Source organism: Crocodylus porosus, unplaced genomic scaffold, assembly GCF_001723895.1.
Source record: "Crocodylus porosus isolate Cpor-Errol unplaced genomic scaffold, CroPor_comp1, whole genome shotgun sequence".
NCBI classification, from domain to species: Eukaryota; Metazoa; Chordata; order Crocodylia; family Crocodylidae; genus Crocodylus; species Crocodylus porosus.
Window position 1 is genome coordinate 93233047 of NW_017728886.1, and position 26572 is coordinate 93259618.

At 43.2% G+C, this 26572-nt stretch overlaps 1 protein-coding gene and 1 long non-coding RNA gene across 2 annotated transcripts in view; both read right to left on the reverse strand.

Annotated features, from left to right (window-relative positions):
- Positions 1-26572, reverse strand: part of TPK1 (thiamin pyrophosphokinase 1) — a 539620-nt gene that overhangs the window by 80886 nt on the left and 432162 nt on the right. The window lies entirely within an intron of this gene.
- Positions 24293-26572, reverse strand: part of LOC109312991 — a 3439-nt gene continuing 1159 nt past the window's right edge. The window contains exon 2 of the long non-coding RNA XR_002101947.1: positions 24293-24391. This is a non-coding gene — a long non-coding RNA (uncharacterized LOC109312991). The remainder of the gene's footprint in view (positions 24392-26572) is intronic.

Below are 26572 nucleotides of genomic sequence, written 5' to 3' on the forward strand. Positions count from 1 at the left end.
AGCTCTGCCAGCTGCAGGGTTAGGAGCTCCTTGCCCAGGGATGATAGACTGCCTGCTTTGCTGCCTGCAGGAACACTGAGGTTCAGGGAGCTCACAAGGAGGCCAGGCTGGGAGATACACCAGTGCAAGGGGTGAAGGAAGATTTGCCTTCCTAAAGGGGCTGAGGGCTGCTTCTGCTGTTGTTTGTGTTTCTGTTATAGCCCAGGGGATTACAGTTTATGATACTGTTCATACTGGCAGTTTAGGTTGGGATGATAGGGGTGGTATACAGAGGTTCCATGGGGCACATAATTGCCTTGAGCCCTGCCAGGGGAAGGTGCAAGGCTTGAGCTGCTGTTGAGCTCAGAGAAGGGCAGAGTGAAAGGCTGCAGAGCCAGACAGGGGCCAGGGACCTGGCACTCGAAAAAGGGCGACCAGACAGGACCAGGCACCTGGTGCTCGAGGGGGTGACCAGACAGGGGCTGGGGGTCCAGCACCCAAGAGGGCACAGCCACACAAGGGCCTGGGACCTGGCAGACAGGTGCCGGGGGCTTGGTGGCCAGAAGGAATAAATCAGAGCTAGTGCCTCAAAGCCAGGTCTGACAGTGGGCCCAGGCTAGCAGGTTTAGTTAGAATAAAGTGATGAAGGCCAATGAAGCTGAAGCTTGACAGGAGAACAATGATAGTGTGACATCCGCAAGGCTTGGGGCATGGTGTAGGGGAGGATCTGGAGCCATGAAATGAGCCCCTAAGGCTTGATGCACCCTGCAATGGCACAGTTATAGAATGAGGCCCAGCTGGGGCCAGGGAACCCTAGTGGGGGTTCAGTTGAAACGGGGCCACATGAAGGCCCATGGGCAACCTTCCTATTAATATCATTATTATACCATCAAGGCGTGGCAGGAGAGAAGGGAAGGTGCCCTAGGGGCGGAGCAGGGCATGGTTGCAGAGCCACCAGGGGGCATCACGGCCACCCCAGGACTCCAATGCGCTACACAAGCCTTTTCTCTATCTTTGGTATCTCAGCTGTCTAGTATATCTTATGTTGATAAGTAGCTCTTCCGTGCAGAAAGCATAACTTACGTAGGTTGGTAATGCATACTGTAAATTTATTGTACTTTATAAATTTCTTATTATAATAACAAGATTCATATCCATGTGTCCAATACATAATTCAGAAAAAAAAAGCTGCAAAGTAGGCATCTCCTGAAAGTGATAGAGAAAAAATAATGCTCAGACAGCAAGAGAAGCACAGAAAACTTGGACTGAGAGATGAGTAGGAAGATGTATATGTATTACAGACCTAACTAGACTGGTATTTATACTAGAGCTGGTTGAGATGTCCCAGGTATCATCATCATCATCATTATTATTATTAATTGTTGTTGCTGTTGAAAACAGAATTTCTCAGTGGTACGTACATTCCAGTTTTGATAGGGCAACTTTCTTAGGTTCAAGTTGGAATTTCTGATGACAGAGACCCACACACTTCCACATAACATAACCAATAGCCCTATGCAAGTGCAAGCCTGAAGTTATTGTTCTTGTTTCTCGCATCCCAAACGAGCGTGGCAAACCCAACACTGGCTATTCCAAGGTTGAGCTCTCTGGCTTCTGTTGCTGGACCACTCTCACATGCCTTGTTTGACTCAGTCAGTATTCAATTATGTATATAATGAACAGTTTCCAGCAGGAGAGAATACTTAACAGCCTGCTGTTTATGGCACTTACTTGGGACCTGAAGGGTCCTGAAGACTCTTCCCCATACCCCAAGGAAAAGCCTTGATGATTGTGCTGTGGCTATTCTGAGTTGTGTGTGTCTCACTTGTATTTCATGAAAAACCTTGAAATAACTTGGTTTTGCCTTGATGAGAAAGGGAAAAGCTTTTGGAAATATAAAAACCTGCTGGATGGAAGCACAGTTTCACACTTAGCACTGATTTCTAATAAACCATTTTACACCAGTCTGGCAGCAAAAACAGCATGAAGTGGGCATAAATTATGCTGACACCCATATTAGAGGTAATGTACATTACTACAGCAATACAGAAGTGGTTTAGTGCAAGTGAAAGAGAGAATCTGTACCATTCAGTTAATATTTACATAACGTACATCCATATAAATTAGCAAATTTGTGCAACTTTTCTGTGCTTTTTAAAAATGTTTTCCTTCAGTCTAACTGTTCTTTAATAAGTAATAATCTTTCTCCCTCCCCTTTTGGCCATCATCTTTTTTCTTAGTCTCTTTCTCTTTGTTCCTCCATTTCCACTTTTAATTTTTCTCTGTCCTCTTATTAGTCTCCCTTTTCACCCAATTTCTGTCCCTTTTTCCTACCAACTCTAAGCAGCAGTAGTAAACCTACTGAAACATGAAGGAAATATTTTCTGTGCCAAAGAGACCTCTGGTAATCCATGATCCTTAAAACCAATGTCAGTAAGGCAAATGTACTTGGAAAACAAAATAAAAACACAATGTTTTGAGAAAGGAGGTACATTTTCTCTCTTAGCCTAAAATAAAGATAAGGCTGGCACTTCCTGTCTCTTTTTTTGTCTTTCATCTTCTCCCCCTGCATTTAGATGCCTCAGGCTGATAGCAACAGAACCAACTTGGCACAGACGCATCTGTCCATGGCCTCTGAGTGAGACTAATGGAGGCATAGATTCCACAAACAATTCACACTTTAGCATCTCTGGATGACAGCGTTTTCTTCTTTGATGATGTCTATATGAAATTATGTATAGTAGTAAACCTAAAATAATATTTTAAAACAAAATAAATGAGCCACAACAAAAGAAAGGGGTTGCTTAACAGCTCACTAAGCAATTATATATATTATCCTTACATAAGGATAGAAGATTTACACTTTACCCCGGTTAAACCGGATACAGTCTTCTTTCAGATTAAAGTGTGTACTTGGGGTGGGGAAGCACAGAAGAGACATCTTACATGTCTAAAAACACCTTTGGATTCTGACACTATTCTGTTAGTATCATTCCTTGTTGCTGAGTCCAAAGAGAGTCTCCCCATTATCACCAGCTATCATAACTCTCCACCCAAAACAAAAGGCACAAAACCCATTTCAAAATTACTTTTCTCCAGTTCCCCACACAGCAACACATCCCAAGGCTTTGCTCCATTTCTTATGTAGACAAAAATCTTCAAATCACGATGAACGGCTCTCTCTCAAATGCCTAATGACCTAGCTTTGATACTGGCTGTTGCTGTGTACATCTGGTCTCTATTTGTACTGAATACCAAAGGAATTTGGATGTGCCCTTTTACTGAAATGTCTTTTCCTGAAACAAATCATTGCCTGACTCATCTTGCTAAGAAATATATATTACTGACAGATACCAAGGCCCTTCATCGCAGCAGCTCTTCTCCCAAGTTGAGGAGCTGTCCTGAATACTATACTGCCCTATTTGTTTGGTATATTTATATTGTCCTATACATAATGGAGATTAGCCAGAGTATAAGTATAGAACAGCATGCACTTCATGATTTACCTCTGAGACTTGTAAAAGCAGACTTTTAAAATGAGATGTAGAAAAACAAACAAAAAACACATTTTAAAAAATTCATGTCCGTATTCCTAGCCGATACATTCTGGTTTCCAGTCTCAGTTCATCTTAAGGGAAATAATGAAAACTGTTAAGAATACAATTTATAAGGAGAGTCATGAGAAAACAAGGTAAGCAAAATTTATCTGAAAACAAATTATGACAGAATTGCTAAAGAGGTTTCCAGAGCTCTAGAGATACCAGGCTTTACTCAGAATTATTTAATAAAACAACCGTAACAGCCCTTTGCTCTCAGAGACCCTGCTCGTCCCTGGATCTCAGTGTGCTTTATAAACATTAATTAATTAAGCTTCAAAATGCTCCTGTAAGATACAGTACGTAAGCATTATTACACCTATTAAACACATATAAACCAGAATTACGATGTTTAATTATACACAGAGATGTTCTTTTTAAATTGATTTCCTTCTATAAAAGATGCTGATTGTCTATTGCTTTTCAAACACAATTTTATGGGTCCAATTTTTTAATAGGCAGAGTTCCACTGCACCTGCATTTGCACATGCAATTACCCACTTAATATGAAAAAGCGGGTAATATTGTACACAAATGCCTAATGAAACCCACAAAGGCCAAACCAAAACTGATGCTGAAGTGTAGGCACTGACATGCTGAACAGACCACAGGTCCAGCTGTGCCTTTTTCTGATAGTGGCCAATCCCAAAGAATTTAGAGGCAAGTGAAGAAAAAAAAAAAATGCTAGGATAACTTGTTCCAAGGAACATTTCCTCCTAACCAACAGGTACCTACAGGGGTGCACATGAATAGAAGCATAGGGCTTCTGTCTCCCCATTTTCAAATATTTATTATTACAATTCTTTCATTGTGGATGCTTTCATTCTACATATGTATGTACTATCCTTTTTTCCAATTCTTATTTCAGTCCTGGCCTCAACAGCACCTTGCAGCAATGAGTACCGGAGCAAATTATGTATTGTAGCAATCCATGTTTTCTCCCTATTTTCAGCTTGCTCCCTTTCAATCCCAGTCTACATTTGTAGCTTATATTTTCCCATAACTCCAGAAGAACATGTTGTTTATAGTCAGAGGTATAGTAGGGCAGGTCTCCAGCTGGGGCAGTGGCTAATGCATGGGACAGCATCGGTTCCCGCCATGTCAAATGCAGCGGTGTGGTCTGCAACCACAGCAATTGCTACTTTTGCAACTTGCCACAAAAGTCGTACCTGGGGCTGCTAGCCCAGTTGTTGCCCCTCAGTTACACTACTGTTTATAGTGGTTACACAAGAGTAGTTATGCATCAACCTGAATTTAAAGATTAAATTATGAATAGACTATGAATCTGAATTACCACAGAACTCAATGGATCTGTTCTGAAATATTCATCATACAAGGTCATGCTGCAGCTGGAGTACTGCATCCAGTTCTGGGCGCTGCACTTCAGGAGGGATGTGGACAGCACTGAGAGGGTCCAGAGGAGGGCCACTCACATGATCAGGGGGCAGCAGGTCGGACCCTGTGAGGAGAGGCTACGGGACCTGAACCTGCTCAGCCTTTGTTCCTCCAAGCCCCTCCCCGAGTAACAAGGAATAACGGCCATAAGTTGCTAAAGAGTATGTTTAGACAAGACATCCAAAGGCACTACGTCACAGTTAGGGTGGCTAGGATCTGGAACCAACTTCCAAGGGAAGTGGTGCTGGCTCCTACCCTGGGGGTCTTTAAGAGGAGGCTCTATGTTTACCTGGTTGGGGTCATTTGAGCCCAGTTTTCTCTTCTGCATACGGCAGGGGGTCAGACTAGAAGAACTAAAAGGTCCCTTCTGACCCTACATCTATAAATCTATAATGTTATCCTATTTTGTTCTGTTTTGGTCCAAAAACTCATGTGACTGTATCAGACTGCTTGTGTCAGTTATTAATGAAAGATAACTTAATTTTCCTCTTCGTGTGCTAAGAAATGCAACTAACTTTATGAAAGAGCATTTTACTTGCTACCTAAGATTCTGGTTTTCACTCTCAGTTAAAATAGCAACAGTGGAAACTGAACTGTTGTTTCCAGGCTGCAGCAGGAACTAGGCACTTGAATCATACCATACCAACTTTTCAAAACCTTACATTGACAAGGCAGAAATAATTCAATTCTAAATAATTTAATGTCTTTTTCTTTCTCAGACAAGAAATAGCATTTTCAAGAAATGGTTCATTTTTCCTCCCTATTGACTGAAAGACTGTAATATGTAGTTGAAAATAGATACTTTTTGCTGGTACTCTGCATTAGCTGAATCACCAATTAGGGGGTATTGTCTTCAGTTCATCTTTTCCCACCAGGTTTTCAATTTATAATACAGAAAAACTTTCCCAAAAGAAACTTGGACCACATCACCAGTTAAACTGGCTGCTGATACTATCACTCTTCTGATAACAGAGCCTGCTTTCAGAAATTAAAGACACTGCCTTCAGCTACCTTGCCATGTATAGGTGAATACACTGTGCTCCCCTTAGTGCTAAAATAATAAGTGTCTTACTTCTATTTTGCATGGGACAAGAACTAAACTTTAGTACCTCTAGGTTGATGTAGGCATTCCTTCAGTGGCTGAGACTTCTGTACTACTGAATGAATATGTTAGTCAGGATGTTGAGACATTAAATGTTCATGCAGCCTAAAGTGGCCTTAAACCACATAGAGATGTAATACAGCCCTAAATCAGTATAATCCAAGGCAAATTTATACTGAAATGTATCAGGGTTAAATCTGTATTGTACAGAATATATCAATGCAGGTTTTGACTCTATCTTTTTTCCAGTTTAGGTTGCTTTCATATCCCATCCTCCCAAGTGATGGCTGTTCTGGCCTCCTCTCTAACTTCAACTATTCTAAAATCATGGGCCATACATGTAACCCAGCCTTTTATAATTCAGATGCAAAGGCACATGGCTGCCATTTTGAACTGGGCCATCATTCTTCACAATTCAATCCACCCACTCCCCCACAATCAACCCACATGCCCAGCTAACCCAAGAATACATCCGGTGCCACTATCCGCTCTGCCAATTTGGTTCAAGGGAAAGTCTGTACTCAGCAGTCCCTTAAAAACCAAACCAAACCAAACCAAAACAGAAACACTGCAACCAAGCTGGTCTCCAACACGAGAGAAATATAAAGGCTACCCAGAGCCACCCAAGACAAGTCAACCCCAGACAACAGCATACGGACAAAGCCAAAGACCTCCTGGCTATTGGAAAGTCTGAGGAAACACAGAGTGACCATCTTCTTCATGGCTGTGTACAATTCCTGAGTTACACCAGATCCTCACAGATTGAAATAATTTGCCATGTATGGATAGCATCTGGCTTTTGCCTGTTTCCAAACAGCTCTTGCCACTTGCTTCTCCAGACTCAAAGAATTTGCATGTTGGTAGCCTGGGCCTCCATAACTCTGGGTCAGCTCCATGCAGATCTCTAGGAAACTGGTCTTTGGCATACTGAAGTTCTCACACCTACTGCTAATCATTGTGTCTGGTATGGCACATACTTCCATTAGTCTGCACTTTTCTTCCACCTCCAGGACTGGCAGTAAAGTTCCTGGGGATAGTTCCAAAGCAGTCACCTGTTTAGAGGATGGCACCTGGTCCCATATGCACCATATGAGAGCTTTATGCACTAGGCTGCAGGGTCAAGCTCAAGAAAATCTAGTACAGCTGGATAATCAGTTTGGCAAGAGGAGACTGCGAACGCAGTGCCATGCCTCAGCAGCACGAGCATTCAATACTTGGAGGAGCTGGAGGCAGTAGATATTCATCCCATACCTCTACGCTGAGAGAAATGGCAACAACAATCTCAGTGTGATACTTCTGCCTGGCTTGTTACTAGCAGAAGTAAGAGCTTGATACTTCCTAGTGCCTCAGGCCAAATTTCCAAGAAGACAGAGTCATTTCTATCCCAGAAGGCACTATGGAAGCACAGCTGCAAGGGAGACTGCAATTCTAGCTGCTCTTGTGAAAGTGAAGCTGTCATATTTGGGTGATGTTTGTTCCTGTTCTGGTACAATTTTAAACTGGTATGCACTTTAAACCACCTAGAATAAGAATGAACCTGTCCAAATCACTGGAATGTAAGATTATTCAAAATCCCATGGTAAAGAGTCAGAAATTGCATGATTTGGTATATAAAATAAACCATAGCACCAAAGAGACAAAAATTAACTCCAAGAGAGGGTATGGATAGCAAAGTTCAAAATTTGTGAGATTAGATAATTATACCAAAAGATAAGCCAACATTATTCATGATGATTTCAGCTTAGATAAGAAATTTGTTTGAGATGGATTTGTTTGAGATTCACCCTGCACAAATTTTAGATGCATTTTATTCCAAGAAAAAGTGAACAACCAAAGTTAACAAGAGGTACAGGTCTCAAGTTCTATAAGATATGCATTGCCAAATTTGAAAAATAATGTAATTTTATTCTGATATTAAAGAAGGAACAGATATATTCAATGATTCAAAGGAAATATTTTTCTTTGCCTAGACTTATACACTTGTGCTCCATTTCAAACCCGTACAGTTCTACTGACTCAGACCTTTGCATGGGTGATAGAGTAGAACTGAATACATTTGTGCTTGAATATACACCCAGCAACTACGAAAAGAAGCAATAACACTACATTCACTTTTCATAAAACTTGTTCCTAGTCATCAAGATATAGACATGCTGCCATCTTTTCTCTTTCTTGCCTCGCATGAAAAGACCATTAGGGTTACAAAAACACTCCAAACCTGCTAAGAAAAGAACAGGCTGCTCAGCTCCCTTTTGTATAAGTTACAAAATCTAGGTATAATTTTTATACTACTTTAATCATTCCCTGCATTCATTTTATTTCAAAACATCTGCTCAAAAATCACTGCAGAGGAGAAAAGCACAAGAAACTTAGATATTTTTAGGGACCTTCATCCACTTGACATTATGCAATGGCAGGGTGTTAACCCAAAACGTGAAAAATAGTGTTATCTTCCTCTCCCATACACAAATGAAATGATCTTTATTGAAATCAAGGATGAAATATTTTATAGATTCAGATTTAATTCATGGGAGAACAGCTCAAGAAATTAAATAAATAGGATCTTGAACTTTTGATTGTTCTAAAATGGTCCAGTATGCAAAAGAATGATCAATTATATAAGACTGCTACAATTCCATTCAGTTCATTCATTCATTCCTCTCCAATTATTGTGCTGTCTTTTATTAGTGATGCAAGTGTCTTTCCCTTGTTTCTTACTTATGTCAACAGAAATGTTAAATAGCAATACAAAAATCAGAGTTAAAACAGTTGCAGTAAGAATTGTGAACCCTTATGGTACTACCAGCTGCTTGAATTTCTTTGGCACAACAAAAAGTCACTACAATATTTAGAACAACATCAAACGAATAAATAGTAAACTGCAGTTTCACCTTTTATTCTAGCTGGTGCTACATACTCTGAAGATATTTACAGAATTTCTTACATATTTTTTCAACCCTAAAGCTGGCTCATAAGAAATATACCACCCTAACAGCAATATGCCTAAGTCTTGAGTGTTAATACACCCAGTTATTCCCATACTTCCCATTCAAACACCTCCTTGTAGGCCAATAGAAATTAAGTATCTCTGAAGAGATGCATAGTGAAATTCAAGGACCTTAAATTGTTTTAACTTATTCTTATTTAACTTCTCTTATAGCTCATGATTTTAGTCTCCCTTATATTTGGCACATCCCTCCTCAAGCAAGACAGGGGATTTGGTGCAAATTTTCTGCAAGGGAAATAGTGATCATATTGAGCCAATTTTAATTTTGACAGAATCACCAGGAAGTCTTCCTGTTAGTCTACAGAATAACCTTCCAAGTAAAATAGTGAAAACCCTACCTGGAATATATCAAGCTACTTTATTTACCTGATTCCAAGATGACTTAGAATTTAAGTCTCCCCCTCCCCCAAATTAGATTCTATACATGGAAAATTATAAATCTATTAGTGGAAGGTTGTCTTAAATTTGTGCCTCCCACCCCACTACTGAGGTGGCGGAAACAGCAGCAAGGGGTGAGAAGGCAGGCCCCTACCCCTTGCTCCCCCCTCTGTTCTCCACTATGTGCCCCCCTGTCGTCTGTGGCTCTGTGCCTGTGTGTGCACCTCACCCCCTTGCCCTCTCACTCCTTGCCTCCCCCACCCCTACTCTCCCCTGCAGCTCCCCCAGTTCAGCTAGGGAGAAGTGGTGGTGGCAGCTCCCAGCTGGGCTGGGTCATAGCAGGAGCAGAAGATAAATGGAAAGGAGGGAGCTGAATGGAGGGGGAACAGGAATTAGGGGGGCAGGAAGCAGGGGATGGGGAAGGCAGGGAAGCTGGCACAGGGGGCAGATGGCGGGGGGGGAGGGGCATGCTGCAGGTTTCCCTCCCCCTGAGGTCTCCGTGCTCCCCCTGGCCACACGCCTCGCTCCCAGCCAAAAGAGCTATTCCAATCCATGGCAGGCAGTGACAACTCTGGCTTCAACCCAAACCTGAGGCCAAAGCCAGACCTGAGCCACCAGTTGCCTTGGGCCAGCACTTGAATCCAAGACCAGGCTTCCTTCCCCACACTGATTGGTGGTAAAAAACATGTCTTAGATTTGAGTAAAAATGCAGTGTTTTGGTCAAAACACCATGGAGAAGATTTTCCACAGCTAATGGAGTACTGCAGTTTAAGGAGCTACCTCAGATAATATTTTATAGAGCACAATATTGCACTGGCAAGAGAAAAGTCAGAAACAGAGGTGCACCAATGCATTGGATCGGCACTGATAGAAAGAAAATTGATTGTATCGGGAATCAGCCTGATGTGGCCATTAATTTAGCTGATAAATGTCCATGCATGCATGCACCCACAGCACAGCATGCAGGCAGTGAGGAGCACAGATCGGCAGCTTGGAGAGCTGCGTGAAGCTGGTAAGTCTGTTGTTTTGGAAGGGGAAGTGGGGCAAATCAATACCCCCTGTGATGAAGGAGGAAGTGGGGCAGGTGCTGCCCAGCCAGGATGAAGCCACAGCTCGTCTAGGAGTGTGGGATGGCAGCTCCTGCCACTGCCAGCACCTTGGGAAGGCTTGGCGGGGGTGTGCCCCTGGATCTGCACGGGGAGGGGGCAGGGAGGCTGAAGCTGCGGGCTGGGGCCAGGGCTGCGCCAGGTTCTTTGCGGTGCGTGGGAAGGCTTTGGCTGGGGCTGTACTTAAGGCGGACAGCAGCGGTGCTGGGAGCAAGGCTACAATGCAATTTGGGGTGGCTGCAGCCCCATCCCCACCAGCTCCTTCCCAGTGCTGCCACCACCCTCCTTGAGTGCAGTCTGCCTAGCCCCTGCCAGGAAGAGCCCGGAGCCGCCCTGGCTCCAGCCGACAGCTGCAGCCTGCCCTGCCACGCACATATGCGGAAGGCACATGCCCTCCTGAGGTTTACGCAGTGGCAGGAATCACCTCCACCCCCGCACTCCCAGACAAGCTGCGGCTCCATCATGTCCCCTGCCCTGCCCCAGCCCCACTGCAGGGGCCTTGATCTGTCCCCCGTCACGCTCGTTCCCTCCCCTTCCACCACAACAGACTTACCAGCAGCATGTAGCTATATCGGAAATCAGATTGGTATTGGCTATCAGTATTGGCCCTCAAAATCTCTATTGGTGCATCCCTAGTTAGAAGTGTTGGGTCTTTCAAGATGCACCAGGGAAACAGTAATGCCACTGTGTGGAGTACTAGTGAAAGTGGTGAATATAGTTTTGGGCACTCATGTTCAAAAAAGATAAATTCACTCTGGAACAAGTGCAGAGAAGGGTATTAGGATGACTGGGAATGAAGAATCTGTCTTTTAACAAGAGATTAAAAAGAGCTTGGCTTGTTTAATGTAAGAAAATGAAAGCTGAGAAGGTAAATGTCTGTTCTCTACAAATACATACATGGAGGAAAAAGTGGAATTTAAGATATAGGACAATGGTGGCACAAACAAAAATACATATACACTGGCCATGGAGAAATTTAAGCTGGAAACTAAGATGAGTTGTAATCATTAGAGGAGAAAGGTTCTGGACTCCTAACAAGGTAGTGGAGTCTAATGCCTGAACCAGGTTCATGATGGAAGCTTGGTCAGTTTATGAATAGGGTTATGCAACATGCTTCTTTGTGATGGCAGGGGACTGGCCTGAATGATCCTAAAAGTCCTGGCAGTCCTCCTCTCCCATCTCTCATATCTAGAATTCTGAGAACTAACACCCCAAATGAAATCACTGCAGGTACACACTTTCAGAGGAGAAGGCAGGCAAGTTTCTTTGGTCAGATGTGGTATCTTTTATTATACCAACTGAGTAGTTGGAAAGAAGTTCTTTGTAAGCTTTTGGGCATAAGCACCCTTCTTCAGGCATGGGGCATCTCTGCTGTTCTGATCCTTGGAGATCTCAGAACAGCAGAGCCACCCTATGCCTGAAGAAGGCTGCTTATGCCCGAAAGCTTGCAAATAACTTTTTCCAACTACTCAGTTGGTATAATAAAAGATACCACATCTAACCAAAGAAGCTTGCCTGCCTATGTCCTTAGACCAACACGGCTACAGCCAAACACCTCACTTTCAGAGGCAGTCACTTCACCTCTTGGTTAGTCCACTTAAAAGCAAGGTACTATTACACTGGCAAGCAAAGACGAAAATCATCCCAAATTTACAAGACTTGAGTTACTTAAGGGTTTGAGACAAATTTTATTCTGTTACATCTACACAACCTCATTAAGTTCAGTGGGGGTGCACAGGTGTAAGATAGCAAACATTTGCTTTGAAGGCAGCGTATGATTTGTTTTTAAATCTCGTTACATATATATTTAAAATAATAAGCAAACACAACAGATATACAACCAATTACACAGTCCTGCTTTATTTTTATTCCAGATGAAAATGGAAAGGTAGGCTTGTTCGTAGGACATGGGGTTGGGAGTTAGGATTCCCAGGTTCGTCACAAAGAAGAACCTGGGTGTTTTGACCACACACAAGACAATCTCTTTGTGCCTCAGTTTCCTCAAGGCAGAATGAGCATACCGTATTTTTCTCATCACACTGTTGTTGCCAGATTAACATGAATATTAACATTTGTAAAATACTTATACAGATTGCTGGATGATGGCAGGTGCTATGTAAATGCAATAAATTATTTCCTTATTTTCTTCCACTTCCTCCTCTGCAGAGACACAGTAAGGAGGGAACTTGTCATTCTCCCTTTTATTAGTGAATGCAGCTGGGAGCTGAATATACTAGTAACTCCAACTGACTGATTTGCTAGTGTTTATGCAAGTCGGCAGCAAGGATCACTAAATCAGAGCATAAACAAATCTTAGGCTAAATGCGCATATGAAAACCTAGCACACAATAAAAACTGCATGTTCCTGCAATTAGTATTCAGTGGGTAAAGATCCCAATTTTTATTTCCCAGTTTAATTTCCAAATAATGTCAGTGGTAACACATAACAGCAGACTGCACAGGGAAAAAAATACTGAAATGGTTATTTTCCCCAAATTTAGAAACCATCTGTTTTGAAGTTTTGTTTGGCTAAGCAAATTACAGGATTCACAGACCATCGAAGTACTTAAATACACACAAAAACCCTTTTCTCTGTCTCCAAAGAAGAATGTCTTTAGATGAGTTGTTTTGCATAACGTCCAATTTATCCCTTTTCAATTCACTCTGGCATCTGCGTTGCTGGCCTTGGTGTGACAATAGTATCAGGGGCGCTCAAAAGGTTAATGCACACACTAGACTGGCAGTACTTTGATGTGTAAGCAAACAGGACTACCATTTCACTTGCTTCTGAGAGGTCAACAAAACAGAACCTAATACCACAAAAGCAGCATGTACGAGGTATGCAGGCAAGTTTTCTTTTCTGTTCTACAATGTTACAGTTACAGTGAGAAGCAAGTTTCAGGCCTGCAGAGAAACTGATGTAGTAGTATACTAGAAAGCAAAAGTTGCTAGTAATTTGGGGAATTTTCTTTGGTAATATTCTGATTATTAAAATCTTCCAGTGAATAGTTCATTCAAAATGAAAAGTTACCTTGTAATTTATTTGTATACAGTTATTTTTGTCCTGCTCAAAACAGAGTCAATGTTCAATGTACAGTGATTATTAAGGCAGAAGGCAGGGCAGTGTGGCACCTTGAATACTAGCTCATTCAAAATGAACCCAAAAATGCATAAGCTTTTCATAGGCGACTAATCCATTCATAGCATCTGATAAAATAGGCTATCATGAAAGTTTCTGATTTTGTAAATGAGCTATTTTATAAGGTGTCACACTGCTCTGCCTGCTACCCCTCTCTGCTCAGTGATTATTCAACACTTTGGCAAATGGCAGGTAGTGAATTAAACAGAAAGATCTTTATTACATGAATGATCCTTATTACATGAACCCCATCATCAAAACTGCCCTTTTCAAGAATGTCACGCTTATCTTTGTATTCCATCAACTTATACTTACTGAACCATAGTTGGTGTTGCCTAAATGCTTCTTATAATAGAGAATATATTATAATAAAGCTCTAAACATTTCTTATACATCTCACCATTCATTATGCCTTAATTTCCAAGAAGGAGCATAGAACAGTGGAGTTAGGAAGGGAAGCAGCATAAAACAACCTACCGAAGTCATGGTGGAAGTGCACTGCACGGAGCCTCCTTTAATTTTGCTCGTTTTGCCATGTGCACCGTGCCCCCCCACCTCGATTGGCCAAGGGCCCCTAATGGCCCCACTACTTGGTGCTGATTGGCTGAGGGGCCCCAATGGCCCCACCACTTGCTGCTGATTGGCCAGGATGCAAAAACCACAGCATATTTAAGACTAGTTTTTGCCTCTCAGCCGATTTGGGAGGGATGGGGGAGGTGGCAGCAAAACAAGCAAGATTAAAGGAGCCATTGCACAGTGCACTTCTGGCACGATTTCAGTAGGTCCCTAAACATGACAGATCAGAAGACAGATGGGGAAGCTGGTTTCCCTTCTTTCTTCACCCTTTGAGGCAAGGATTTCTTAGGGTGGTATTTTTATTGGACCAACTATGTAGTTGGGATAAAGTTAGACCAGCTTTCAAATGCAAGACATTCTTTGTCAGGTCTTACTCTTTGAATAACCTCCCCCAGGATATACAATTAACTGAAATTCTGCTGAGCTCCAATTCCCCAAGAGTATTGTCAAACCCCTTTCTGCCAATCCTACTGCCTCACTTCTCTTGCATCCAATGCCTGAGACTTCAAGTTGCTCAGTACCAAATTTACTGACATCGGTGGAGACAACTAATCATTTATTCAAGGACTATCCCAGTGTATATCCCACAGCTATAATGCAGACCCTAATGCTGTTTAAAAGTTATGGTTTGAATTCAAAATGTGGTACATCAGCCTGTTGCCTACAGGCTCCATCCTTGCTGGGAAAGAAACTGTTTACAACAGTATATAATGATAAACATATAAAGCCATCATCAATCATTCATCAGTTACAATTACCATTTGCATCCATTTATCTAATCACAGTCTGCAGTAACTGTCATATTTAAGCAGTTCAAAACCACTTTAAACTGCTTTAGACTCTTCTAAGCTGTTTCAAACATTTCGGGAACCTATTAGAACTGGTTTAGACCAGTTTTAAGCAGTTCAAAACCACTTTAAACTGCTTTAGACTCTTCTAAGCTGTTTCAAACATTTCGGGAACCTATTAGAACTGGTTTAGACCAGTTTTAAGCAGTTCAAAACCACTTTAAAGATGGAAACGTTGAGGATAACTGCAACATAATTATCTTAACATTATGTAGCACTCTGTTAACTCATATTTCTGTCCCTTTTCAGGTTTAATGTAAATTAAATAAAAAAGGAGTTATTATATACCTACAACCTCACTCACCTCTGCACTTGCTGTGCTGCTGCTGCTGCTATCTACCCGATAAACTGCAGAGCAGTGTGATAAATTGCATTTAACATGCAGCTTTGATAATCTAAGACACTCAGACCACTAATTCATCTTTGTTGGCACTATTAATCCTCCAGATTTCCATGCTGCATCTAACACCCAGCATTTAGAAAAAAAATGAAGACAACCTGCCATAAAAATACTTCTCAGCTTTCTTAGAACGTAGAACTCACCCTCAACCCTTCTGATTCAACCTCCCGTCCCAACTTCAGTGGTGTAACATGCCGGATGCACAATACCAAATTCTGGCAAGTGAAATCGTCAAGGTCTGCCATCTTGGAATCCTGAAACGCTAAAACAGGAGCACAGGAAAAGGAGGGAGGGCTTATTTTCTGGGGACTGACTTTTTTTTGCTAGCTTGTAAAAGGGCTTCTTGCTCTATCAAGTAAATAGCATAAGTGAGATGGTGCCATTTACATCTTTTCAAAATAAGTGGGCTCGGGGTGATATTTAGCCTTCTGTATCAAACCCTGGTATCCACATTTGTGTGAGGAACTTCACTAGGATTTGTAGGGATGAAAACTGACTACCCAAAGAATTGCTGACCATGCTGTACTGTTTCCCTACTCTACACTACTACTGCATGCGCTACGGACTAGAAATGCAACTACTAACTCATCCTTATTTTTCACTTACTGCAACTCTGAATAGCAATAGGAGAACTCTGTTTATAAACCTGGCTCTCTATTAAGAGAACTAGTTACCAAGATGCATCAGTTACAACTGGCAGACAAGGCTCTTTAGGTAAACCTGATACCTTTCATTCCAACTCAAATAGTTGGAAACATTTTTCTTTGCAAGCTTTCAGGTACAAATAACCTTCGTCAGGCTCTGCTGTTGGACTGTGATCTTCCTGGATGGAATTAATAGTAAAGAAGCCAGAGTCTGGTATTACAACTAGCATTTATGGCACATCAACACAGACAAGTTTTCTGTGCCACTTACAAGCTCTTCTCTGCCTTTTCCCCTCCTCTCACCCCGCCATTCCCTCCATATCCCATTAGGGTTGCTGTAATATCCTTACACAAACAAGACCTGAATAATCCATGTCTTAAACTAAGAAGACACTTGTGTGAGTCCTTCATCTGTAGACAATCAAATACTTCATTAAAACTGGTAGGTATGCTAATCAGCTTCCATTCAGACTAAACAGTAAGAGCAGTTAAACTCCTATTACAAAGTGATAGCTGAAAGTAGTAGAAGCTGCCATCCAAGGCCTTAGAAAGAATTAATCTAGGGAGAATAAGAGGAGTCTGCCTTTTTTGTAGGGAAAATACCGTCATCTTGCACAGAAAACTGAAACAAGCATACAGTACTCAGTACACTAAAATGAATATTGGACTTTTGTTCTAATTCACTGCAATATTTGTTCTAATTCATTGCAAATACATTTGTTCTAATTCAGTGTATTATCTTTGTGTGCACTGAAAAACACTTCATCAATATATTCTAATTTGGCATTTACTGGCTCTAGGTACGTGTGAGATACTTTTCTGGCTCTGCAGGTACAATACATATAGTGACCACAACAGTCATAAGCACTGTGACAAAAATGACAGAGATGATACGAAGAACTCACAGACTGCACAGCCTATTCTGTAGATGGCACTGCATGTTAAACAATGATTTCTTCTTGCTGACTACTCTACGACTACTGTGAGAAATGTATTAAATACAGCTTTTAACACAATCTGAAATGCACTATTACTTAAAATTAGGGACCATTCCATAGTAGCAACCTTTAAACATAACTCTGGACAACATTTCTGATTTGTAGTGTGTTTTTTTATCACGGTTAATTAGCCAGTTATTAATTGACACTGCTTAAAGGCCAGCCAGGAGTGGGAAGCCATTAGCTTATGTAATGCACAAACACAGAGAAGATGGTTTTGGCCAGAAAGAGCTTAAATTTTCAAACATGACAAGGGTAAAGCAAGCCTTATAAAGTACAAGCACAGCAAACAATGTATGGCATCAAATACATTAGGGTGCCTGTAGATATGTGCGATGCCTGCCCTGATGCATTGTAATTACAGTGCGTTGGAGCAGGCTTGGTTAATCGAATCTGCTGGAGCATGCTAATTACGCTCACATTTAACATGCAACTTTGATAACGCACGCTCCAGCAACCTCAGCATCTTGTATATTCAGCGTCCCCATGCTTCAAAATGGTTGCAGGGGCACTTTAACTAAAACTTGTCGAATGAGCTTTAAGATGTCCCTGCCGCCATTTTGAAGCACAGGATGCTGAATACAGGAGACACTGTGGGTACTTTAATTACTACAGCTCCCAAGAGCTGCTTTAATTAAAGTGCCCTCCCTGCAGTCCCCAGAGGACATGTGAAGACAACCTTAGATTCCTAACACTGGAACACTTGTGGGTAATATTTCCTTCCTTAACCAGCAGGTGGTGCTTCCTAACTATTGAGAATTTATTTAAGATCATTTACATTTATAGCAAACTAAGTATTTCATAAACAAGTACTCCCATTGGCCTTTGTGACCAGCAGGAAAGTCTTGTGCATCACCGAGTTAGTAGTATAAGACAGAAAATAGTAGCAAGAAACAGCTGGGAAATTGGGAGCAAAGAAGCAGCTGATTTTCCTATAGACATAGACATTAGGGCTGCAAGGGACCTTGGAAGATCATTGAGTCCAGCCCCCTGCCCCAGGGGCAGGAAGTCAGCTGGAGTCAAAGTATCCCAGCAAGGATGAGTTGGATGTGGCAGGTGCTGCCTGCACCCGCTCAGCTATAGGTTGATATAGTTTTTTAAGGCAACTTTAATGGGGGGGAGGGGTGTTATACTTCTAATATTAGTTCAAAGGACACGTAACATCTGGCACTCCTTTCCCAGGAAAAACTGTCAGTGAAGTCAATGTCATCTCTGCCTAAGTAAGAGGTATAAGAATAGGACTTACAGGAAAGGTCTCAAAACCATACATGCGGGAGCAAAGGAAGCCTTAAGTATGATAAGAGTATTCTACAATTGTATTAATTTAAATAGTTAATACACAGGGTATCAGTAGATGGCACCAAAGAATATGTAGCATATTTGTTAAGTCTTGAAGAACCAAAGAAACTTCTGATTTTGCACTACCAATAACTTCTTCCAGCAACTCTATCCATCTGCTTGTAACAAAACAAGGAGGAAAGCAGACTTCACAAGAATTGCTGTTCTCTTGTGTTTTTGAAGTTAGGTCTTGGCAGACCTTTTGGCATTGCATATGGTACTATTATGATAAACTGACATTTCATTTTAATTGCCATTATAAATACCATTTTACTTTTATTAGTTTAGCATAATCAAGACTGACCATGTATTTCTGCAGCAGCTAGTTTGTGCTGAGGTTACCATTTCATAGAGTCTGTACAATTTATGGTGAGAACATTTTTGCAGCTGTTCTGTCCCTTCCATAGTGAGTACATTTTACTCTGCAGACTGTTCTTTGGATGGCACCTAGAGATCAAAACCTAGTTAAAAGTTTTATCATCAAATATGAAAATAACTATCTTGGTCATTTTTAGGTCAAAGGAGTATGAAAATTGAACATTAGATAAAGCCATTTCAAATTTACTGTGAGTCATGCTTTATTTCAGGAGTGCTAAATTCTCTTACAACTCTGCCAGCTGGGATTTCAGCTACTGTATTTTCTTGATTCTACGGAGAGATTTCCCTCCACAATTCAACGGGGTGGTGGGGAAAGAGAGGAAATCAAGCCCTGTCTTTGAATCAAGTATGACTTACCTGAAATCAGATGCGGAGGGGATGGCAAGGTAAGTGAAAGTGAGGACACAGCGTGGCCAGGCATTCAGCACATGGCCAAGCTGCGGAGGGTGACCGGGCTTGTGCAAGCCAGGCACCCTCCTCTCAGTGTTCAGGGTTCCTGGCCAGCCAGCTCTGGATCAGTCTGAGCTGTTGCCAAGACATGTGAGTTGCTTGAGCATCTGCTGACCAGAAACCCTGCACGCAGCTCAAAACGACCCAGCAGAAGGTGGCCACGAACTGTTCCTGCAGCATGTGGGGTTTCTGGCCAGTGGGTGCTAAGTTCCTCTGAACTGCTGCTCCAGTAGTGGATGCTGGAACAACTCTGCCCACAACAAGGGACCTGGCCAGGCTGCCAGTATGTGCTGAGTTGCTTTTGCACCTGCCACTTGAGCCGCAGCTCAGAGCAACTCAGCACATGCTGGCCAGGAACCTGTATGCTGTTGGGACACTGCCTGGCTGGCACATGCTGGGTCATTTCCAGGTACATGCAAGAAGCCTGGCAAGTACATGCTGAGTTACTTTGGCACCCACCAGCCAGGCAGCAGCTGCAAGTGACCTGAGTGCCTGCCTGCCAGACACCCAGCACACTGTCGGGAAGGGCTAGAAGCACCCCACAAAGGCTGGCCAGCCAGATACCCTGCATGATGCAGGGAGGGACCTGACTGTAGTGACAAGGGACACGGCACATGGTGAGGGACCCAATGCACAGCAAGGCCCTGGGCAGCAGTAGGGAGGGATCCAGCATGCCATGAGACTCCTAGCAGTGGCAGAAAGGATTCAGTACATGGCAAGCTCCCAGCAGTGGTGGTGAGGGACCTAGCAGCAGCAGTGAGGGACCTGGCACACACATGCCAATGAGGTATCCAGCATGCAATGAGGAACCCAACAGAGGTGATGTGGGACCCAGTATGCATATGCCAATGAGGGATCCAGCCCACAATGAGGAATCCAGCATGTGCCTGCCAATGAGGGAGCTAGCAAACAGTGAGGCTCCAGGCAGTGGTGGTAGGGAAACAAATGTATGAGGAGGCACTCAGTGGTGTAGCAAATGACTGCAAAGCACCCAGTGGCTGAGACAAATGGCAGGGGAGCACTTGGCAGGGGAGCAGTGAAAGTAGCAGATTACAGGGGCTGATCACCACTGACTGGCCAAAGTTAAAAATCATAGGAACCCATGGTAAAGTCTATAGGGTGAGCAGCGGCAGGGAAACCATACCAGACCAGGCAGAAAAAAAGAGGAAGTAGCAGTCAAAATGTGAGAATACCTTAAAATGAAGGTTGTACATTATGGTAAAAAACAGTAATTGTGAGGCAGGAAGGAAGTATGTTATTGAAGCAAATGTGTGTCAATGGAGACAAATAAAAGGAAAACTTGAGAATGCTAAATCCACATGGAAATCATTCAGAGGTCCAAGACAAAGTTGCTTTCCTGAAACTGATAAGCAAGATCTCAAGTATGTTCAAGAAAAGAGAAAGGAGGGAATGCTAATCACCTGCTTTGGCTCATGGCATTAGAAACAGCGAAGCAATTAAACATTCCTGTCAAAAATTTGAAGTAGTGGGTGTTGTAGTTGAATGATGTGGTATCGTGGCTTAGCCCTGAGATGAAGAATTTCAATTACAAAAAAGTTACCCTCAGACTTCATTGAAAAACTTGCTGAATTCCAGTGATACATTATTGGGCTGTGCAAAACTCAAGATCACCTGCTGGGCCAGACAGGTAATGCTGATGAGACCTTAGTCTATTTTGACATGCTGAGCAATATCACCATGCATAGGAAAGGCTCAAAATCCAAAATTATGAAAAATACAGGACATGAAAAGCCACGGATCATAGTGATGTTAGCAGTGCTGGCAGATGGGAGAAAATGTGATTTTGAAACTCGAAACTGCCAAAAGAAAAGTTGCAACCAGAAATACTGGTTAGGTGTCATGAACAAGGATGGATGTCAAGTGAACTGAGGAATGACTGGTTAGATGGGTGGAAATGGAGTCGTGGGGCACTCCTAAAGAAAACAGGAATGTTAGTGTTAGATTCATTCAAAGGGCATTTGCCACCAGATGTATGGCCTTAGTACTCAGACTCTTGTCAGGGAACCATGCACATGGGAAGATGAGGGAGAAGATGCAAAAAATGGAGAGAGTGAAGAGTGAGGATGCACGTGAAAGTGACCAGTCCTAAACTGTAGGATCTAAGAAAGGAGTAGCACTCACCAGGTTCTAAACAGAAATATTTAGATTAAGTAAATATTTGAATTGAATTGATTTACTGCGGTTGCTATCGTTTTTGTCAGTAGGTCTGTTAAGGGTTGGAAGAGCATTTGTCCACTGAGCCTACCAAGGTGTGGTCACATTTTTGTTCTGAAGTTCAAAAGCAAAATCAGGAGGAACTCATGTAAATCAACAAAACAAAAAGGTCAAGATTTAAAGTTTCGTCTGCCACCAGCAGAGGGAGCTTTAGAGCAGTAGAGGGAAGAGCTATTCAGTTGGACTGCTCTAAATTCAAGCTAATACTAACGCTGTTTACCACTTTGAGGGCATGTCTACACGTTGCTATGGCAACATCGTTACTGCACCATATGCATGGTGCATGGTTATTTTTAGCAGTTGCTTCACCATAGTGGCGCACTATACCAGGGGAGTGTATCTCTATGGTGACGTAGTTGCTGGTCACACGTAAAAAGGCATTTGCTTGTGGAGAGACACTACGTTGCCATAGTGCATTGCTACGGTGACGTAGTGGTGTATATGGTGTGCAAGACGACAATTTTAGGTCATTCTTGAGGTTATACTCTGTGCCCCCTGAAGTCCTGCACAATATGACTTAAAGTAACCCCTCACACAAATTCAACATTATTTACTGAGCCATCACACTAAAGTCAATGGGACCATACATTTCATTTATCTCATAAAATTGGACACAATAGTCTTTTGGCAGAATCAAGACATCAGTCTTATAAGGCGGTGGTTTTCAACCTTTTTCCTACCAGGGCCCATTTGCAAAGATCCATGGCCTATCCTGACCCACACCCCTCCACTCCTGCCGGTGCCCAATCCCCAGTCCCCTTCCCCCTGGGCCACGCTGGTGTTCCTCACTCCTGACCTGCAGCCTGCTACCCTCCCCAGCCATGCCAGAGGGGTCCCCAGCTGCCCTCATCCTGCTCAGGTCATAGTACAGTGGCTGTGGTGGCTCTGGATCATGTAGGTGGCAGTGGAGTGAGTTGGGCCCTTGCACGGGCTGGAGGGAGAAGAGGCCTGTGGCACCCCCACCTGCCCTGGGCTGGGGCTGCTGTGCCATGCTAGGAAGCCTGAATATAGTCCCTCCTGCCCCCCCCAGCAGCGTCTTCCAGCCACCCTGCCCCTGTGAGCACAGGCACTGGCCCTAGTGCCACCAGCCCAGCCCAACCAGCCCAGCCCAGCCATGCAGCATTTCCCTGTCCCTGTCTCCTGCTGGAAGGGACAGGTGCTTTCCCATCACTCTCTGCCCTGCCACAGCTCGCAACCCCTTGAAACACTGCTGCAACCCACTTTTGGGATGCAACCCATGTGTTGAGAAATGTTGTTCTAAAGCAGGCTTGTCCAACACGTGGCCCACCAAGCCACTTTATTTGGCCCACGGTGGCACCGCCGCGGCGGACCATGGAGCTGCTGTGGCAGAGCGCAGAGCCGCTGCCACGGAGCGGCCACCGAGCGCGGAGCTGTGGTCAGGCGAGGCGGGCAGGGACGGCTCGCGGGCCCCAGCAGGCAGCGAAGGGAGAGGAGTTGCTTACCCCCACGGGGCCAGGCTCATCAGTGAGCTGGGTCCTGCCGCCACTGCCCCAGCTGCGCCCGATTAGTCGAGCTGAGGACAGCGTGCAGCTTCTTCTCTGGCTCCGCCCCTTGCCCCTGGCTGTGGCCAGGGGAGCTGCAGCATGGCCCGCGCCCTGCCCGCATGCGTGGTGGACAGAGGCACGAGGTAACTTCCTGTGCGGCGCTGGGGCACCTCGGGGCTGGGCCAGGCCGGGGCTGCAGGGCGCGTGGTTGCTGGAGCAGGGCTGGGCGGGAGGCAGGAGGAGCCCGGCCCAGAGGTGTTCTACGTACAGCTGCCTCCTTGGTGGTTCAGGTTCTGCTAAATGTAGCCTGCATGGCTGAGGATGCGGTTCTGCATGCCGCTGCAGCAGCCTGTGCAGTGAAGGGGTCCTAGGGCCCCACAGCATGAAGCCTGTGCAACACATGCTGGTATCATTTGGGGCCCACAGCCTCACCAAATCTGAACAGCCCTGGACTAGCTTATCCTTGAGATCCTTTACTAACTTGATCATGGTCACTGTGGTTAAACAAACAGAAATTGTAGGCATATACTGCAGAGACGTGGAAGAGGTCTCAAGGATAAGCTAGTCCAGGGCTCTTCAGATTTAGTCCAGGGCCCCAGATGACACCAGCATGTGTTGCACAGGCTGCACACTATGGGGGTGGGCCCCTAGGACCCCCTCACTGCACGGGCTGTTCCAGCAGCATGCAGACCCCCATCCTTAGCCATGCAGGCTACATTTGCAGGACATGGACCACTCCTCTCCTCCCACACAACAGGACTTCCCCCCTTGCACAGCAGTGGGAGAGGTGGCTGCCCAGGCCCATGCCCTATATACTTAACTGCTTGCAGACCCCACGTAGACTGTGGGCGACATCTTGGCCCCTTGTGGGCCACATGTGGCCTGCAGTTAGTCAGCTGGGCAGCCCTAATCTAGTTCAACCCCCTGCCCAGAAAAATGATGTCCTGTTCCTAAGCCATACCAAACATACATACTTTCTGAAAACCACAACTTTGCTAGGCACATTTCCAGACCCATTTCATTGTCACGTCCTGTAATTTCATTGGTGTCAAAAGTCAGGTGACAACACTTCCTGATGTGATACCACTTCCTGTGAGGTCTTTGAATATGACTTGCTGGCCCCCTAGGTGATAAAAAGTTCGTGATCCGGCCCCACATTCAAAAAGGTTGGACACCCCTGTTCTAAAGGATACAGAGAGAGGCTAACAAGTAGTAGTGTTGGATCCAACACTACTGAAGTTGGTGGAAAATTTGCCCATTTCCATTAAAAAAGGCAAGCCATCAAACATCTATGAGCATCCATAAAACATCAAATATCTATAAAATACAAATATATATCAATAAAATACAAAATATTTCTGAACTATATCTATTATGTAGAATATAAGGTGATGTGTTATGCTTGCAACGGATTTATTGGAATGAACTTGGGGCAGACTGCAGTTATACAACTCCTAATTATATAGGTCATCCTAAACTCAGGCTGTTAAAACCTTTTTAATAATGCACCATCTCATGTACTCTGTATATGTCACATCCATTACATGGAATTAACAAATAACTGCTGTGCTTGTTGGATAATGAAAGATGAACATGGCTAAATATTATGTATGGAGAGTGGTCAGTTGTTTTTGCCATATAACAAAAATGTTACTATAGCTTTAAATCTATAGAAACATTTTAGGTTTTACAGCTGGATAAGGAAACATAAACAAAAGTACCAATATATGGAACTGATTCAAAATAAACTGTTTCAGCTGCACATCATACTGTCTAGAACATAAAATATATTTATTATTGTTATTAAAGAACCTGATGATTGGAAACCCACCACCAGTTTACAAAACAGTAGATCCAAAATTTTAAATGATCATCAGCCAATTTCTGAGCTGCTGAATGCAGTAAGAAAAACCTAAGGAATATTGACCCATTCACACCTACAAATCAGCTCTTGATTAGAAAATATAACATATTAATAAGTGTTCAATTCAGATTTCTCAGATAAAAGCTTTCTACAATTAACGGGTTGATATTTTTTTTTCCTATAAGAAATCACTGGTTTGTAGAACAAACACAACAGATTTTTTTTTCCGTTTTTTTTAACATGCCATATCATTCCCATCGCTTTTACTTCAAAATGAGAGAACCTTGTTTCTGATGAGTGTTCATGTAGCTGATTAGAAAATTGTCTTACAAACAGAGCCATTAAGTGGTAAGCCAATCAGTACAGATACAGTGCTGTTTGGTGGCAAGAGAATACCTTATAAAGCAATGCCCCATATTTAGGAAACCTCAAATTGTACATTTAGAACTCTTATTGGTAATCAGATTATAAATGCTATGTTCTGATTTGCAGTAGTAGAGAAATATATTTATCATTTACTATATATGCAGAACATACAGAAGATCATGCATTTCCTATATGCCATTTACTCTGTCCATCTAAAGTAGCTACATACTTAAGATGTTCTGCCCGGTTTTAAAACTGTTGCTAGTTTTACCAGTACTTTCTTATGTTACATAAGGGAAATCTCTGTCAAAACAACAGAAACACATGGTAAATATGATCACTATTTATTGATGCATGCTTGTATGTAACGTGTATAAACATCCATATGCCATTATATTAAACACAAAAGCCCATTAAAATAATGGGCAAAATACAACAGTCAAGAACTCAAACATTAAGGAATGCCTGAATGGAGTCTGACTGTATAGTTTCAATTCATGCCCTTTGTGCACGTAAAGAAGGATATAGTCTTTAATTATGTGATCACAGTACCTTTAACACACCCCTTCCTCATTTAGTAAAGCCCACTGGGGGACGGGGGGCTACTGCGACTGCTGGCCCGCTGAGCAACCTTGCAAAGCCAGCAGGCCAAGGCACTTAAGGGAGCCCACCCCTGCCTCAGCCCTGGTACAATCTGCGGGTAAGGCAAGAGTCCCCCAGGGAATACTTGCTTGCCTGTACACAAATGTCAGGGAATAAGCAGGAAGAACTCGTCCTCCTGCTCAATGCAAATAGTTATGATGTCATAGGGATAACGGAGACCTGGTGGGACTCCACCCATGACTGGACCATGGGTATGGATGGCTATACCCTGTACAGGAGAGATCAAGAAGATAAAAGGGGCAGGTAGCTCTCTACATTAAGCAAAGCTATGCATCCCTGCAAGCTGATGTTAGTGACCAAGGTGGATGACTAAAGACCCTCTGGGTTAAAATCCGTGGGGAATACGGCACAGGGGACACACCGGTGGGAGTCTACTACAGACTTCCCACCCAAAGTCAAGAGCTTAACCAGAAGTTCGCCCAGGAACTGGCTGAGGCTGCATGCTCTAGGACCATGGTTGTCATGGATGAATTCAATTACCCAGATCACTCAGCAAAATCCGAGCAGTCGCAAAGCTTCCTATCATGTGTGGATGACCTCTACCTGACTCAAGAAGTCTATGGGCCAACGAGAGGTAAATCGCTGCTCAATCTGGTACTGGCTAC